The sequence below is a fragment of the Rhinatrema bivittatum genome, chromosome 1 (assembly GCF_901001135.1).
Source record: "Rhinatrema bivittatum chromosome 1, aRhiBiv1.1, whole genome shotgun sequence".
NCBI lineage: Eukaryota > Metazoa > Chordata > Amphibia > Gymnophiona > Rhinatrematidae > Rhinatrema > Rhinatrema bivittatum.
In genome coordinates this window covers 696136072-696152584 of record NC_042615.1, presented here as the reverse complement: position 1 = coordinate 696152584, position 16513 = coordinate 696136072, and the positions used below count along the sequence as shown (strand labels likewise).

At 45.6% G+C, this 16513-nt stretch overlaps 1 protein-coding gene across 1 annotated transcript in view; it reads left to right on the top strand.

The window, feature by feature from the left end:
* The window catches only part of AP3B1 (adaptor related protein complex 3 subunit beta 1), a 1093919-nt gene that overhangs the window by 121263 nt on the left and 956143 nt on the right, over positions 1-16513 (top strand).

Here is a 16513-nt window from a genome sequence, read left to right as displayed (position 1 = left end):
GAATCAATTATGTGCACACAAAGGAGAGAGATTTATGCCTCATAAAGAAGAGGCAGTAACTTACGGTAAGCTTGCAAGATATCCACTTTATGAGCAAAGTTCAGTTCTCGAAAAATGACAACTTGTGTCTTGTTCTTATTCTGGGTCAGAGAGCCTAACCTCTGGGCTCTTTCTATATGTAGTGGCCCATTAGCCCCAGTAAGGCCCAGAGAGGATACAAGCCATTGTTCCAAGAGTACTCCAAGGTGATATCAGGAACACCCTCAGGGACACCCACCAAACGAAGATTTCTCTGAGAGTGGTTCTCCAAGTCATCAGGTTTTGCTAGTAAAAGATTAATGGCTTTTGTGCAGGCCCTGCAGTTCAGTTTCTAACTGCGTCACTTTTTCTTCCAAATCAGAGACTGGTTGTTCTGTCTCTTGAATTCACTGACCATAGGTAGTGAGCTTATTATCTAGCCCTTCTATTTCCTGGGAGATAGCAGTAAAGCAGCCATTGTGTGCTGCTTTTATGTAGTCGCCAACGCCAAAGGGGAGCCCTACAGTTCTGGTGTGAAATTTACTGCGTCATCCTCTACTCCTCTCCAGGCGCTATCTTACGGAGCTTCTCTTTTTCCTTCTTTGCCGTTTGCGTCATAGCGTGGGCAGTAGTGGTGAAATTTCACCTGGAACTCGCAAAGGAACCATGCTCTGGTAAGCAAGGATATTGTCGGCAGTAATGAAAACAGAGTTAAGTGTCCTGATGATTTTTTTTTTTAAATATAATTGGGTGGGGCCCCGGAGAGCACTCGCGACATGTCCGTGCTTCTTCATGACATAACGTGACCCTCAGCATTGCATTTTTAACTCGAACAGCTACAACAAAATTCGACAAACTCCTATCTGAAGAGAAGAAATATTCAAGATGAACTCTTTGGGCACCATTCTGCCTCTTCTAAAGATGAGTTGGGCTGATGACGTTGGACCTAAAGGATGCTTACCTGCATATACCAATTCACCAATTGTACAAGGGAATATCTTCAGTTTGCTCTGGGAAATCACTTTTAATATAGAGTTCTCCCAGTAGATCTGACTAAAGTCTTCGCAAAGTACCTAGCAGTAGTTGCTGCACATTTCAAGAAAAGCGCACTGTGTTTTTTTACATATTTAAACTAGCTAATATCAAACGTATTTTCCATAGAAAACAAAAATAGGATTTATGTTTCAAGGAGATTGGAATTTCTAAGGTTCATAGTAACTTCCCTTCAGTTCACAGAATAAAAAAATTGATTATGAATGGTACAAATTCTCTCATATTGTCCTTAAGTAACAGCAAGATCCTTGAAGCTGTTTCTAGGTCACATGGCCCCCTACAATAAATGCAAAAGTAAACCACTAATGTATTTAAACATGAGACAAGGCGCAGGGGTACCTCAAATATTGTTGAAACCAACACCTTCATCCATTATCCTGAAAGATTGTCCCCACAGATTGAAGGTTTATTAAATAAATAAATAAGATTCTAATTGCTAACGGTTTAGTTCTCCCCTTACAATGGTGGATGCTTCCATATGTTCTTCTAGGTCATCCATTTTATCACCCTAAAGTTCAATGTGTAAAGACAGGTGCCATTCTGTCGAGGGTGGAAAGCTCAATAAAAGAATATTGAATACATTTTTCATAGGTAAAAATTGCATAGTCATGTATAAGTAGCATGTATAAGTAGCATGTGCATAAACATCGAAAGTTCACATGTATTTTTGCTGCAAAGAGGGCTGACTAGAGGCATTTCAGGAGAGGGTAGTGGTGTGTGTGGAAGTTTTTATTTTATAAGAGAAATGCATATAAATGATCAAACTTTGTGTAATTTTACATCTGCTAATTGACTAGCATAAGTGAATTTGGACTTGTCTGCAGTTTTTGGGTGTGTAGCTTGGGTTTACTGGTGGTGATTCTGGGTGAAGTGCTGGAGGGTCTGGGTGAATTGACAGGTATAGGTGATTTCAAGTGCAACTATTTTCAAAACTGTATACATGCATGCTTCTATAGAATATATGCATCAGTGTATAGATTGGGGTTACAACACGAACATGATTTTTTTTACATCTAAAATATACACACGTATGTTTCTAAAATAGGTAGAGAAAGTAAGCACCTACGTTATGTTCCAAATATTTGTGCATATTGAAACATACGTGTATAGTTTTAAAGCAGAGCTGCGCAGTATTTTAGAAACTCTGCATCTCCTGCTGCACACTTTGAAAAATACTAGAATAAATCTTTGCATGTCCACTTAAATGTGCAAATTCAATACCACAAATAGGTTTTAAAGTTAGGCTCCTCATGTACACAAGGAACTTAGTCTACCCTGGAAGCTAATCTTCATATAAACTTGCTGGAGCTCAGAGCAGTTTTGAAAGCTCTTCTTGTATTCAAAAGCTGGATAAAAGACTCTGTTTAGGTTCAAACAGACCGAAGAAGATCCCGCAAACATGACCACTGGTCGCCATCCACGCATGGCGCCGGCTCTGGGGTAGCATTGGTGCCTGCCAAGCTGCCTTTGAAGTGACACCGGCCATCGGAGGCCCCATCCTCCAATGCCCCTGGTAGTCCCTTGTGTTCCCCACCGACACCGGTACTGGGGACCATGCCGTCTCTGAGATCAGAGGAAGAGCCAGTGATGCCTCGTTCCCCTCCATCAGTCCTGACCACTCTGGGCTTTCAGGAGGAATTGGACCGCAGGGTGCAGTCCACAGTGCTCAAAGCACTCCAGAGCATTGAGTTGCTGATGTCACCTGCCCCCATATCGGTGCCCGAGTCTCTGCCGTTGATATTAGCCCCCCTGCTAGAACGTCTGGATGTCCTCCTGGGCACCCTTCTGATGCAGCTGGTGCGAGAGATACCTTCGGTTCCTCAGCAGCCACAGATGCCCCCCACCGGAGCAATCCTGATTCTTGGGTCCTCCAAGGAGGATCCGCCTGGTACTGCGTTTCCCAGACCATGGTTCCCTGAGCCTTTGCCGGGTTCTTCCGGTCTACTGCGACCTCCGGTTCCCTCAATGCCAGGGGAACAGTCTATACCTGCGGTGTCCTTGAGGCCTCCGAAGCCGTTGGAGCACAGAGTCGATGCTCCTCATGGACCTCGCCCATGGTACACTGGTCCCAGTGAGGAGGAAGGGCCTTACGGTCCTTGGGGTGATGACTCCACAGACTCATCCTCAGATTACTTGGACTACCCTCTCTTGGAGCCTTCTCCACCAGAGGAATGGTGCCGGTCACCCCCCCCCCCACCGAGGACTTGTCCTTTGGAGGGTTTGTTAGGACCATGGCTGACGCCATTCCCTTTCAGCTGCTTACGGAGGCGGATGCGCGGCATAAGATGATGGAAGTGCTCCAGTTTGTTGTCGCTCCTAAGGAGATGGTGGTAATTCCTATCCACGTTATCTTTAAGGACATCCTCCTCAGTATGTGGGAGCACCCCATTTGTTTCTCCTCCGTTAATAGAAAGGCCGATGACACCTACTTGGTGCAGCAGGCCATGGGGTTTCAAAAGCAGCATCTCCCCCCACCAGTCAGTGGTTGTGGAGTCCGCGTTGAAAAAGGCCTGGCACTCCCATACTCATGCCTCTGCCCTTCCGGGTCAAGAGCACAGGGAGCTTGGTGCCCTGGGCAGGAAAGTCTTCCAAAGTGCCATGCTGATGGCCCGCATTGCCACCTACCAGCTTTACGTGACCCAGTATAAACTACAGTCTCTGGAAACGGGTCCAGGACTTTGCAGAGGGCCTTCCGCAACAGCAGCAGGAGGCCCTCTTGGCCATTACCCTGCTGGGTCTTGAAGCGGGAAAGCATGAGGTGCGATCCACCTACGATATCTTTGAGACAGTTGCCCACGTAGTGGCCGTGGGCATCGGCGCCAGGAGAATGGCATGGCTCGGGCCTCTGACCTCCAGCCGGAGGTGCAGGGTAGACTAGCCAGCCTCCCGTGCACAGGTGAAAATCTCTTTGGGGATAAGCTATCCGCTAGTGCCTCAGAAAGCCCATCCTCGTCCAGGAAATCCTCTAGACTGGGTTCCCGGAAACCTTTTTACTGGCAGAAGAAATATTATCCTCCAGCTTCCCGGGCTTGTATGTCACGCACCGGCTCCAGGGGCCGTCCTCGCCAACAGTGAGCACCTAGATCCCAGCTGGCTCCCCAGCAAGCTCTGGCCATGGGCTTTTGACTGGTGGTGAGGGAGCAAAGGTCAGTTGACCGCACTCCTGACGGCGGATCCCCCGGTCTGTGGCAAGCTTTTGTGCTTTGCCCATCACTGGGAGAAGATCACGTCGGACTGATGGGTCCTCACTGTCATCCGTCAGGGGTACTATCTAAACTTCAGTCGGCTCCTGGAGACCTCTCCTCCATGTCCATCATGGGGTTCGTCTGCCCACCAGGTCATTCTTCAGACCGAACTCGCCACCCTCCCCGTGGCGGGCGCAATAGAACTGGTCCCTCACAATCAACAGGGCTGAGGGTTCTATAAGGTATTTCCTCATTCTGAAAAGGAATGGTGGCTTGCACCTCATCCTCAACCTCAGGGCATTGAAAAAGTTTCTCGTAAGAGAAAAGTTTAAGATGGTCTCTCTAGGCATGCTGATCTTGCTTCTCAGAGGATGAGACTGGCTTTGCTCCCTCGATCTCAGAGGCTTATGCACACATTGCAGTTATACTGAACCACTGGTGCTTTCCCCACCGCTTCGTGGTGGGGAAAGCACATTACCAGTACAAAGTGCTGCCCTTTGGGCTGGCATTGGCACCCCATGTTTTTACCAAATGCCTAGTGGTGGTGACCACCTACTCGGGTGTAGCTCGGTGCACGTGTTCCCCTACCTGGATGACTGGTTTTTCAAGAGCAACTCCTGCTCAGGAGCCTTGCATGCTCTGACTTTGAGGCCGATACAGTACAGTGTGCTCCGGCGGAGCGCACTGTTAACCCGTGATTGGACGCATATTTTGGACGTGCTAGCTTTACCCCTTATTCAGTAAGGGGTAATAGCGCGTCCATCCCCTCCCGAACCTAATAGCGCCCGCAACATGCAAATGCATGTTGATGGCCCTATTAGGTATTTCTGCGCGATGCAGAAAGTAAAATGTGCAGCCAAGCCGCACATTTTACTTTCAGAAATTAGTGCCTACCCAAAGGTAGGCGCTAATTTCTCCGGGCACCGGGAAAGTGCACAGAAAAGCAGTAAAAACTGCTTTTCTGTGCAACCTCCAACTTAATATCATGGCCCTGAAAGTTTAAAAAAAAAAAAAAAAATTTGAAATAGGCCTGCGGGTCGAAAACCGGATGCTCAATTTTGCCGGCGTCCGGTTTCCGAACCCGTGGCTGTCAGCGGGCTCGAGAACAGACGCCGGGAAAATTGAGCGACGACTGTCAAACCCACTAACAGCCGCCACTCCTGTCAAAAAAGAGGTGCTAGGGACATGCTAGTATCCCTAGCGCCTCTTTTTACTGCCGGCCCTAATTTTAATAAATTAAAATACTGTATTGTGCGCACAGGACAATGGCCTGTGCACGCGCCGGGAGAGCCGGCGCTCTCCCGCGATTTTACTGTATCGGCCCGTTTGACGGTGCAGACGGTACAAACTGGGGTTCGTTATCAACTACCCCAAGTCTCGTTTCTGTTCGTCTCTTCAGCTGGGCTTCATAGGCACCAGGCTGGACATGGTGCAGGCAAAAGCTTTTTTGCCTTGAGACCGGGCAATCGCCCTTGCCTCACTGGCTGCCCTTGTCTGGAACAGTTGGAGGGTGCCAACTCACCTTCTGTTCCACCTGCTGGGCCACATGGTGGCCTCCGTCCATGTGATCCCTCTGCCTTGCCTCTGCATGAGGAGAGCCCAATGGACCCTATGGTCCCAGTGGCAGCAGGCTTCCCAGGCTCTCTAGACGCCAGTCTGTCACAAACCTCCTACAAGTGTGTCTATCCTGGTGGGAATATCTTTCCAACCTGCACAAAGGGCTTCCCTTCCAGCCCTCTCTGCTTCAGGTGATTCTCACCATCTATGCTTCCCCTCAAGGTTGGGGAGCCTATCTATACGGTACCCACTCGCAATTTCTCTGGACTACCTCCGAAGCCCGCTCTCAGATAAACCTCCTGGAGGTTCGAGCAATTCTATATGCTCTGTGGGCGTTCAGAAACCAGTTGTTGTCCAAGAACATCCTAATTCAGATGGACAACCAGATTGCGATGTGGTATATCAACAAGCAGTGCGGCACGGGTTTGTTCCTCCTCTGCCACGAGGCAGTCCAGGTGTGGACCTGGGCCCTTTCTCAGGGAATGTCTCTGCGAGCAACCTACCTGCTGTGCTAGTGGACCATTTGAGCCGCTCCTTCTGGCCACACGAGTGGTCTTTCAACCCGAAGGTAGTGACTGAGCTGTTTCGCCAGTGGGGTACACCGGATGTGAATCTCTTCGCTTCCCTGCACAACCACAAGGTGAGAAAGTATTGCTCCCTAATATTGGGGAGGGGGGCAGCCATCCGGCCTGTGATGCAGTCTCTCTCCACTGGGGGATGGGCCTGCTGTATGAGTACCCCCCTCTGCCTCTCCTCTTAAGGACTCTGCTGAAGCTTCAGCAGGACAGAGGAACCATGATACTCGTGGCACTTTCTTGGCCCCAACAGGTCCGGTTCCCGCTTCTGCAGGACCTGTTGGTGTGCGCACCCATCTGGCTGGGGACAACGCCAGATCTTATCTCTCAGAACCAGGACAACTTGCGCCATCCAAACCTCTGGGTACTGGCCCTTACGGCCTGGATGTTGAACGCGTAGTCCTCCAGGCTTTGAAGTTCTTGCACTCTCTCCCAGGTCCTGGTGGTGTCTCGAAAGCTCTCCTCCAGGAATTCCTACAGCTTGAAGTGGAAAAGGTTTTCCATATAGTGTGAGGGCCATGTTTTGGACCCTTTCTCATGCCCCCTCCCCCGACTGTTGGGCTATCTGTGGCATCTGTCTGAATCTGGGCTTTAGATCAGCTCAGTCAGGATGCACATTAGCGCCATCAGTGTGTACCATTGGGGTGTTGCTGGCACACCAGTTTTGGACCAACCTTTAGTGGGCCGCTTCTTGTGGGGCCTCCTTCAGCTGAAGCCCCCCCTTTGGCCTCTGGTTGTTTCTTGGGACCCCAATGTTGTCCTGGCGCGGCTCATGTGTCCTCCTTTTGAGCCACTGCGCTCCTGCCCCCTGAAGTTCCTCTCCTGGAAAGCTATATTCCTGATGGCAATTACTTTGGCTCACAGGGTCAGTGAGCTTCAGGCTCTGGCTACCTATGTACCATACACAAAAGTTCTTTCACGATTGTGTTGTCCTGCGTATGCATCCTAGGTTTCTGCCCAAGGTTGTAACTGATTTTCAAATCAATCAGTCCATCATTTTACCCACCTTCTTTCCGAGGCCTCATTCCCACCCGGGGGAACAGGCTCTTCATACCCTGGACTGTAAACGGACCTTGGCATTCTATCTGGATTGCAGTGCTGGCCACAAACAGCCACCCAGCTCCTCGTGACCTTTAACTCCAACAGGCTGGGAGTGGCGGTGGGTAAACAGACGTTGTCAAACTGGCTGGTGGATTGCATTGCCTTCTGCTATGCTCAGGCAGGTCGTCCGCTAGCTGGCAGACTAAAGGCTCACTCTGTGTGGGCTATGGCGACGTCGGTGGCGCATTTATGTGCAGTCCCCATCGAGATCTGCCGAGCTGAAACCTGGAGTTCCCTTCACACGTTTTTGGCTCATTATAGCTTGGATAAAAATGGGTGTCAGGACAGTGTCTTTGGCCAATCCATCCTGCGCAACCTGTTCCAGGTTTGAACCCAAGTCTTATTGCCTTTCTGGAAACCAGACCGTGACCCCCGCTAATCCACAGCACTGCAGTTGTGTTGTGCTCGTTGGCAGCTTGTTCGGTCGCGGTAGGTCTTTCTTGTTCGCAGGGGCCATCTGGAGCTTGGTATTCACCCACATGTGAGGACTATAATCCTGCTTGCCCTAGGAGAAAGTGCAGTTGCTTACCTGTAACAGGTGTTCTCCTAGGACAGGAATCTTGCCAGTCTCCACATGGAGTGGGTTCTCCTTTCGGTTTGTTCTATTTTTCGCTCGTATTTTGCTATGTTATGAGACTGAAGAGGGACCTTGTGTGGTTGCGTGGATAGCAGCAGGCTGGGCATGCTCAAAGTGCTGGTCAAAGCTTCTAGAAACTTTGACAAAAGTTTTCCGTGCTGGGCTCCATCGGATGATGTCATCCACACGTGAGGACTAATACCTTGCTGTCCTAGGAGAGCACCTGTTACAGGTAAGGAACTGCACTGACATGGTCTTCAAATCAGGGCCTTCTTGATGTCATATCTTATAAATATGTGCACTTTATTTTATTTAAAATCTTTTCTATACCGTCGGTAAGTTATATACCATCACAGCGGTTTACATGTAGGCACATAAATTAGTTTAAGTGAGGGCGAACAGTAGTACATTCTAACAAGTGCCGTTAAAGGTTCGGTTACAATATATCATTAAAGACTATTGTTCAATGAAGTAGGTCATGACCAAATGTACCAGTAAGGTACTGTTCACGGGTAGAATTCATTTATTCATAGTGTTACAATTATGTTTATAGTGGTGTAGAGTTTGTAGACCACTCTACTGTGTATTCCTAAGTGCTGTGCGCCGGTGTTATTCTGCCTATTCCTATATATTTTCTATTCTCCCGTCGCTTTATAAAATGCTTGTTTAAAACGCCATGTTTTAAACTTTTCTTAAATGTTTTGAGATCTCTTTGTAATCTGATCTCTAGAGGCATTGTGTTCCAAAGTATGGGGCCTGCTAGTGATAAGGCCCTTTTCACTTGGGTAAGTCTTGCCGTTTTTACTGAAGGAATGGTTAAGAGTACTTTATTTGCTGATTGAAGGTTTCTGTGTGGGACGTGTACTCATAATGCTGTGTTTAGCCAGTCTGATTTCTCATCATGTATTAGTTTGTGTATGGTACATAAGGTTTTGTATTTTATTCTGTGTTCGATAGGTAACCAATGTAATTCCGCCAGGGTTTCAGTTGTATGGTCTCTCCTCCTTTTACCGGTTAGTATTCTAGCTGCTGTGTTTTGAAGTATTTGAAGTGGTCTTAATGTTGTGTTTGGGAGTCCTAGTAGAAGGGCATTACAGTAGTCTGTGCTGGAGAAGACTAGTGCCTGTAGAACTGTTCGGAAATTAGTGTTAGTAACTGTAACCCTGAGTACCATGAGTTTAGCATATCCCTCCTTTACTTTCAGTGATATGTGCTATTTTAGATTGATTTCAGGGTCCATTATTATTCCCAGGTTTCGTACTTTTTCCGCTAGTTCAATTGTCTGGTTGTTATTGAGGATTATTGGAGTTTGACTGATTTTCAGTATTTTTTTGTTCTAAGTGTAGAAATTCTGGTTTCTCAATATTAATCACAAGTTCCATTCATTTTAGTAGTTGTCTTATATTGTCTAGGTACATGTTAGCCAGTTTTAATGTTTTCTCTAATGTATCTTCTATAGGTAGAATTAGTTGAATATCGTCTGCATAAATGTAATGTGATTCCTAGTCCTGCAAGCAGATGGCATAAGGGCAGCATGTATATGTTAAAGAGGGTTGCAGACAGGGCTGAGGATGAGATGAATCAATGAACATTCTCAATTGCAGGCCCTACTCTATGGAACTCTTTAACAGCTGAACTGAGATCTATAGGACATACAAAAGTGTTCAAGAAGGTTTTGAAGACTCACCTCTGTCCGCTTGTGTATAAAGATCTCTTACGAAGCCGTATGATTTTGAAGATGTTTATAATGTTTTACCAATGGTCTTATGCATGTTCCCATTTTTTTCCTTTGATAAGCATGGCATTTAGCCCTGCATAGTGGGTGATGTCACGAAGGCGGAGCTTTCTCTCTAAGCTCGAAGAGCTTTGAAGTGCGCATGATCTCGACTTCCGGCGCTCCTCAAGCTTCCCTCAGTTTGTTTTCCGCGGTACTGCACAGATGTGTGGAACTCTCTCTCATCACCTCAGAAGACAAAAAACTTCACTTTGAAGAAACGAAGACAAGGTGCCTAGAAGCCCGGGATTAAAGTACTGCTCATGTGGTAAGATCATGTCGGTGACCGGGCATAACTATTGTTATTTATGCCTCGGTCCCAATCATGATCAGGCCGCATGCAGGGACTGTGGAAGAATGTCCCCGCAAGGCAGAAGACAGAGGGCAGAGAAAATGGAGAGTCTGAGGCACTCGCATGCCCCCTGTCCAGTGGGTAGAAGATCAACAAAGTCCTCCCCGGGTAAGCAGAAACCCCGGTCTGAGAATTCTTGATGTGTGCATTCGGCTTCTGAGAGCTGTGCCAGGCAGACTGTGTCGTCATCCATGCAGATTGCATCGAGCACCACTTCGGATATGATGCATGCACCGTCAAAACCTGCGTTGTCTCCCTACTCTGCCTCGTCCGACACCTTCGCATGCATCGACCCCATTGACATCGTCAAGTCACGATGCATCACGACACATCTAATAAGGCTATGACGCACCTCACTCATAAGCATAAGAAGACTACTCATACTCCTTCAGAGATCCTAAAGACAATCCCTGGGCTGTTTGAAAAATCAAAAATCAACCTCAAAAACAAAGCATGTTACACTGCAATCTGGAGCATCATCTTCAGCCAGGTCTGCTCTGCAACACTCTGCATCCCTACACGGACATTACCACTCTCCTTCGCGAGTATTATCCGACCTTATAATTGATGAACTGGCTGGAAATTAGGACTCATAACCGGATATACTTTCTCATCCTCAACATCCCAAAAAGAGACCAACATCTCCATTGCCAAAAACACTGGTCAAGCATCTAAAAAATCTACAAGACCACCTGACCATCCTTCCCGCCCAACGACTGAAGAAACGATGTCTCACATCACTTCTATTACATAGTTTTTTTCCAGGGGTTACCTCCAGATCCAAATATTCTTCCACAGGATCCTCGAGATCCTGCATTGCCGAATTTCTCCTTCATCTCCTTCATCTTCGTCTCTGACACATTCCAATTCTTCTGGTCATCCAAACATACAATTTCTCCTGTGTTCTCTTCCCCATCATCTCCAGGGAGTTCCACGGGTATTCCTTCAGACTCTCCACAAGAGCTACATCAGCCAACGTCATTTCCTGAAGATCTTACATACGCTAAATTCTTGGAGAAGCTGGGTTTAGCTCTTAACATAGACTCGAAAACTTCCAGACCCGAGATTAGAAGCAATGGGAATTCTGCAAATTCTAGATGTTCCATCTGAGCCCACTACTCTTCCTCCATATCAAATTCTAGAGGGCCTGATGGACAAGGCATGGGATACCCCACTCCTTCTCACCCTGGTTTCCAAAAAACTGGATTTAAAATATTGAATGCAAAAGACATCCTACTACTTGAATGTTCAGGCCCTCACAATTCAATAGTAGTAGAACCTAACATCGTGTAACTACAGCAAGGGTTATTCTTCCCTATCTGCAACACCTTGCACTTGTCCACACTAAATTTCATCTGCCATTTGGATGCCCAATCTTCCAGTCTTGCAAGGTCCTCCTGTAATGTATCACAATCCGCTTGTGATTTAACTACTCTGAATAATTTTGTATCATCCGCAAATTTGATAACCTCACTCGTCGTATTCCTTTCCAGATCATTTATATATATATATATATATATATATATATATATATATATATATATATATATATATATCCCATGACTTTTTAGTTTTTTAAGAAGCCTCTCATGAGGGACTTTGTCAAACGCCTTCTGAAAATCCAAATACACTACATCTACCAGTTCACCTTTATCCACATGTTTATTAACCCCTTCAAAAAAAATGAAGCAGATCTGTTAGGCAAGATTTCCCTTGGGTAAATCCATGTTGACTGTGTTCCATTAAACCATGTCTTTCTATATGCTCTACGATTTTGATCTTGAGAATAGTTTCCACTATTTTTCCCAACACTGAAGTCAGGCTCACTGGTCTATAATTACCCGGATCGCCCCTGGAGCCTTTTTTAAATATTGGGGTTATATTGGCCACCCTCCAGTCTTCAGGTACAATGGACAATTTTAATGATAGGTTACAAATTTTAACTAATAGATCAGAAATTTCATTTTTGAGTTCCTTCAGTACCCTAGGATGCATACCATCCAGTCCAGGTGATTTGCTACTCTTTAGTTTGTCAATCTGGCCTACTACATCTTCCAGGTTCACAGTGATTTCGTTCAGAACTGGTAAGTCCCCAACATCCTCATTAGGAAACACAGAAGCAAAGAATTAAGGCCATTGCAGAAAGACTAAATTATCTTCCCTAAGAGCCCCTTTAACCCCTCGGTCATCTAATGGTTCAACTGACTCCCTCACAGTTTTCTTGCTTCTGATATATTTAAAAATGTTTTTATTATGAGTTTTTGCCTGTATGGCCAACTTCATTTCAAATTCTCTCTTCGCCTGTCTTATCAATGTTTTACACTTAACTTGACAATGCTTATGTTTTATCCTATTTTCTTCAGATGGATCCTTCTTTCAATTTTTGAAGGATTATTTTTGGCTAAAATAACCTCTTTCACCTCACCTTTTAATCATGACGGTAATCGTTTTGCCTTCCTTCCACCTTTCTTAATGTGTGGAATACATATGGACTGCGCCTCTAGGATTGTATTTTTAAAACAATGTCCATGCCTGCTGAACACTTAACTTTTGCAGCTGCCACCTTTCAGTTTTTTCTAACTATTTTCCTCATTTTATCAAATTTTCCCTTTTGAAAGTTTAGTGTTAGAGCTGTAGATTTACTTATTGTCCCCCTTCCAGTTACTAGTTTAGATTTGATCATGTTATGATCACTGTTGCCAAGTGGCCCCACCACAGTTACCTCTCTCACCAAATCCTGTGTTCCACTAAGAATTAAATCTAAAATAGCTCCCTCTTGTTGGTTCCTGAACCAATTGCTCCATGAAGCAGTCACTTATTACATCCAGGAACTTTGTCTCTAGCAAGTCCTGATGTTACAATTGCCCAGTCAATATTGGGGTAATTGAAATCTCCCATTATTATTTCACTGCCATATTGGTTAGCTCCCCTAATTTCTGTTAGCATTTCATCATCTGTCTGACCATTTTGTTCAGGTGGACAGTAGTATACTATCACTATACTCTTACCTAACACACATGGGATTTCTACCCATATAGATTCTACTGAGCATTTAGTCTCTTGTAAGATCTTTATCCTGTTGGACTCTATACCCTCCCGGACATAACGTCCCCCACCCCCACCAAGTTGATCCTCCCTATCATTGCGATATAATTTGTACCCTGATATAGCACTGTCCCATTGGTTATCCTCCTTCCACCAAGTCTCTGTGATGCCAGTTATGTCAATCTCATTATTTGCTGCTATACACTCTAACTCTCCCATCTTGCTTCTTAGACTTCTGGCATTGGCATACAGACATTTCAAAGTGTGTGTTCTGTTTGTTTTAACAACCTGCTTTTCAGTTGTTAGGGATAATTCGGAAATCATTAGCTTTGGTGATTTTTACATATAGGCACGTGGACTATGTTTGCTTTTAATGGAACCTCTCTGTTGGGATGCCCTAACTCTCTCCTGTTTCATTAGTATCCTTCAAGGATACATTTCTTCGAACCATGCACTGCTGAGTGACTGTCTGCTTTCCCCCTTGTTCTAGTGTAAAAGCTGCTCTATCTCCTTTTTGAAAGTTAGTGCCAGCAGCTTGGTTCCACTCTGGTTAAGGTGGAACCCATCCTTTCGGAAAAGTCTCCCCTTTCCCCAAAGGTTTCCCCAGTTCCTTACAAAGCTGAATCCCTCTTCCCTGCATAGTCGTCTCATCCACACATTGAAACTCTGGAGCTCTGCCTGCCTCTGGGGACCTACATAAGAACATGCCATACTGGGTCAGACCAAGGGTCCATCAAACACAGCATCCTGTTTCCAACAGTGGCCAATCCAGGGCATAAGAACCTGGCAAGAACCCAAAAACTAAGTCTATTCCATGTTACCGTGGCTAGTAATAGCAGTGGCTATTCTCTAAGTCAACTTAATAGCAGGCAATGGACTTCTCCTCCAAGAACTTATCCAATCCTTTTTTAAACACAGCTATACTAACTGCACTAACCACATCTTCTGGCAACAAATTCCAGAGTTTACTTGTCCGTTGAGTAAAAAAGAACTTTTCTCAGATTAGTTTTAAATGTGCCCCATGCTAACTTCATGGAGTGCCCCCTAGTCTTTCTATATCCGAAAGAGTAAATGAACCGATTCACATCTACCCGTTCTAGACCTCTCATGATTTTAAACACGTGGAACAGGAAGCATTTCAGAGAATGCTACCCTGGAGGTTCTGGATTTCAGCTTCCTACCTAAAATCCGAAATTTGGCTTCCAGAACCTCTCTCCCACATTTTCCTATGTCGTTGATGCCCACATGTACCATGACAGCTGGCTCCTCTCCAGCACTGTCTATAATCCTATCTAAGTGACGCATGAGGTCTGCCCCTTCCGCACCAGACAGGCAAGTTACCAGGCGGTCCTCACGTCGACCAGCCACCCTGCTATCTACATTTCTAATAATCTAATCACCAACTGTGATGGCCGGCCTAACCCTTACCTCCTGGGCAGTAGCCCAGGGAGACTTGTCCTCGGTGCGAGAGGACAATACATCACCTGGAGAGCAGGTCTTTGCTACAGGATCACTTCCTGCTACACCAGGGTGATGTTCTCCTACTGGGAGACCTTTCTGATCCAAGGCAGCACTGGGGCTGCTAGACTGGATTTGGGACTTGGCTACTATGTAAGCTGAAGGTCTCATCAATGTACTTCTCGGTCTGCCTCAGCTCCTCCAATTCTGCTACTCTAGCCTCCAGAGATCGGACTCGTTCCCTGAGAGCCAGGATCTCTTTGCACAAACCGGTGCAACAGATACATTCTCTCACCGGCGGGAAAAAATCATACATGCTTGACCCTCAATGCTAAAGACTGGAAAGCCCCCCTCTTGCTGCTGGACTGCTGCCTTCATCTTAGTTTTATTGAGTTCCTAGTTAAGTTTAGGAGTTGGAATGAGAGTACTTTAAATATACAGGTGAATTTACTAATTAATCAGCTAGTGTCCTACAAGGGGATGATTCAACTTTCAATAAGGGCTGGTACAATATTATGATTTAGATAAGACCCTGAGATTTTTAATGAGAGAGTGTCTCGTGCCTAAAAATCAAGGGCTGAGTGGGTGGGAAAGACAGACACTATAACTATCTCTGGCTTGCTAATTACCTCAGGCACACACAAATTCTAAAGAATATATCTCTTAATTTCACCTTTCCACCAACTTTTATAAGCCCAAAGTTCTGAGAGCTATACTTACCAATCCTCTTTAACCATCTTTAAATTAATCTTCACTCCGTTAATGGAAGGGTTTGAGATGCCGGTCTTCCGCTACTGCAAAGGGTGTGGGCCTCTGGAAGCTGGGGCTGTGGAAGTCAATCCTGGATAGCTTGCAGTGACCTCTGACTCCTCCCTGGGGGATTTGGAAGCAGTATGCAGATGAGCCTTCCTGTCCTCCTCTACTGCAAGTAGGATGGACAGGGGTCCAACAAAAGGTTTACAGTTCTTGTTCTCTTATTTACTAGAAATTGAATATACCTTGCTTGTAGAAATAGAAACTTTAGTAATTTATCTGACATCTCAGAAATTACTGATACATTTCCTCTCTAATGGATTCCTCATTCTCATCTGAAGATAATGGTTCCTCCTGTTTTAATTAGGTTAGCTGTTTTGGATAACTATCACAACAGATAACCCCCCGCCCCCCCGCCCCCCCCCCCTCCCCCCGTATCATCCATACAGTTATAGGAAGGACATATTTTTTCCCCTCAAGATTACTGACACTGATTCCTAAGTTTAAGAACCTTCTCATCAAAAAATGAAATAAGAGAATCCAGCATCTGGCAAATAACTGTTTAAATTAACTGATTCAATGTTAGGAGGCAATAAAGATTACTTAGAGTCATGGAAGGCTTCTGCAATTATATTGAGATAAAATTTCTTTGTGGCTTGTGGCCACTTTAATAATTACAGTGGTGCTGCTGCTTTCCAGCACTTTCTATTCTTGTTTGTAGCAAACATTCTCCAATGCTGCTCAAGGTGTGACACAAGACCCTCTTTGAATTTTGGAGCTGAGGTGTGTATATATAATTGCGATGGAGAAGGTACAGAGAAGGGTTACCAAAAATAAGGGGAATGGAACAGCTCCTGTATGAGGAAAGACTAAAGAGGTTAGGACTTTTCAGCTTGGAGAAGAGACGGCTGAGGGGGGATATGATAGAGGTGTTTAAAATCATGAGAGGTCTAGAACGGGTAGATGTGAATCGGTTATTTTCTCTTTCGGATAATGGAAAGATTAGGGGGCACTCCATGAAGTTAGCATGCGGCACATTTAAAACTAATCTGAAAGTTCTTTTTT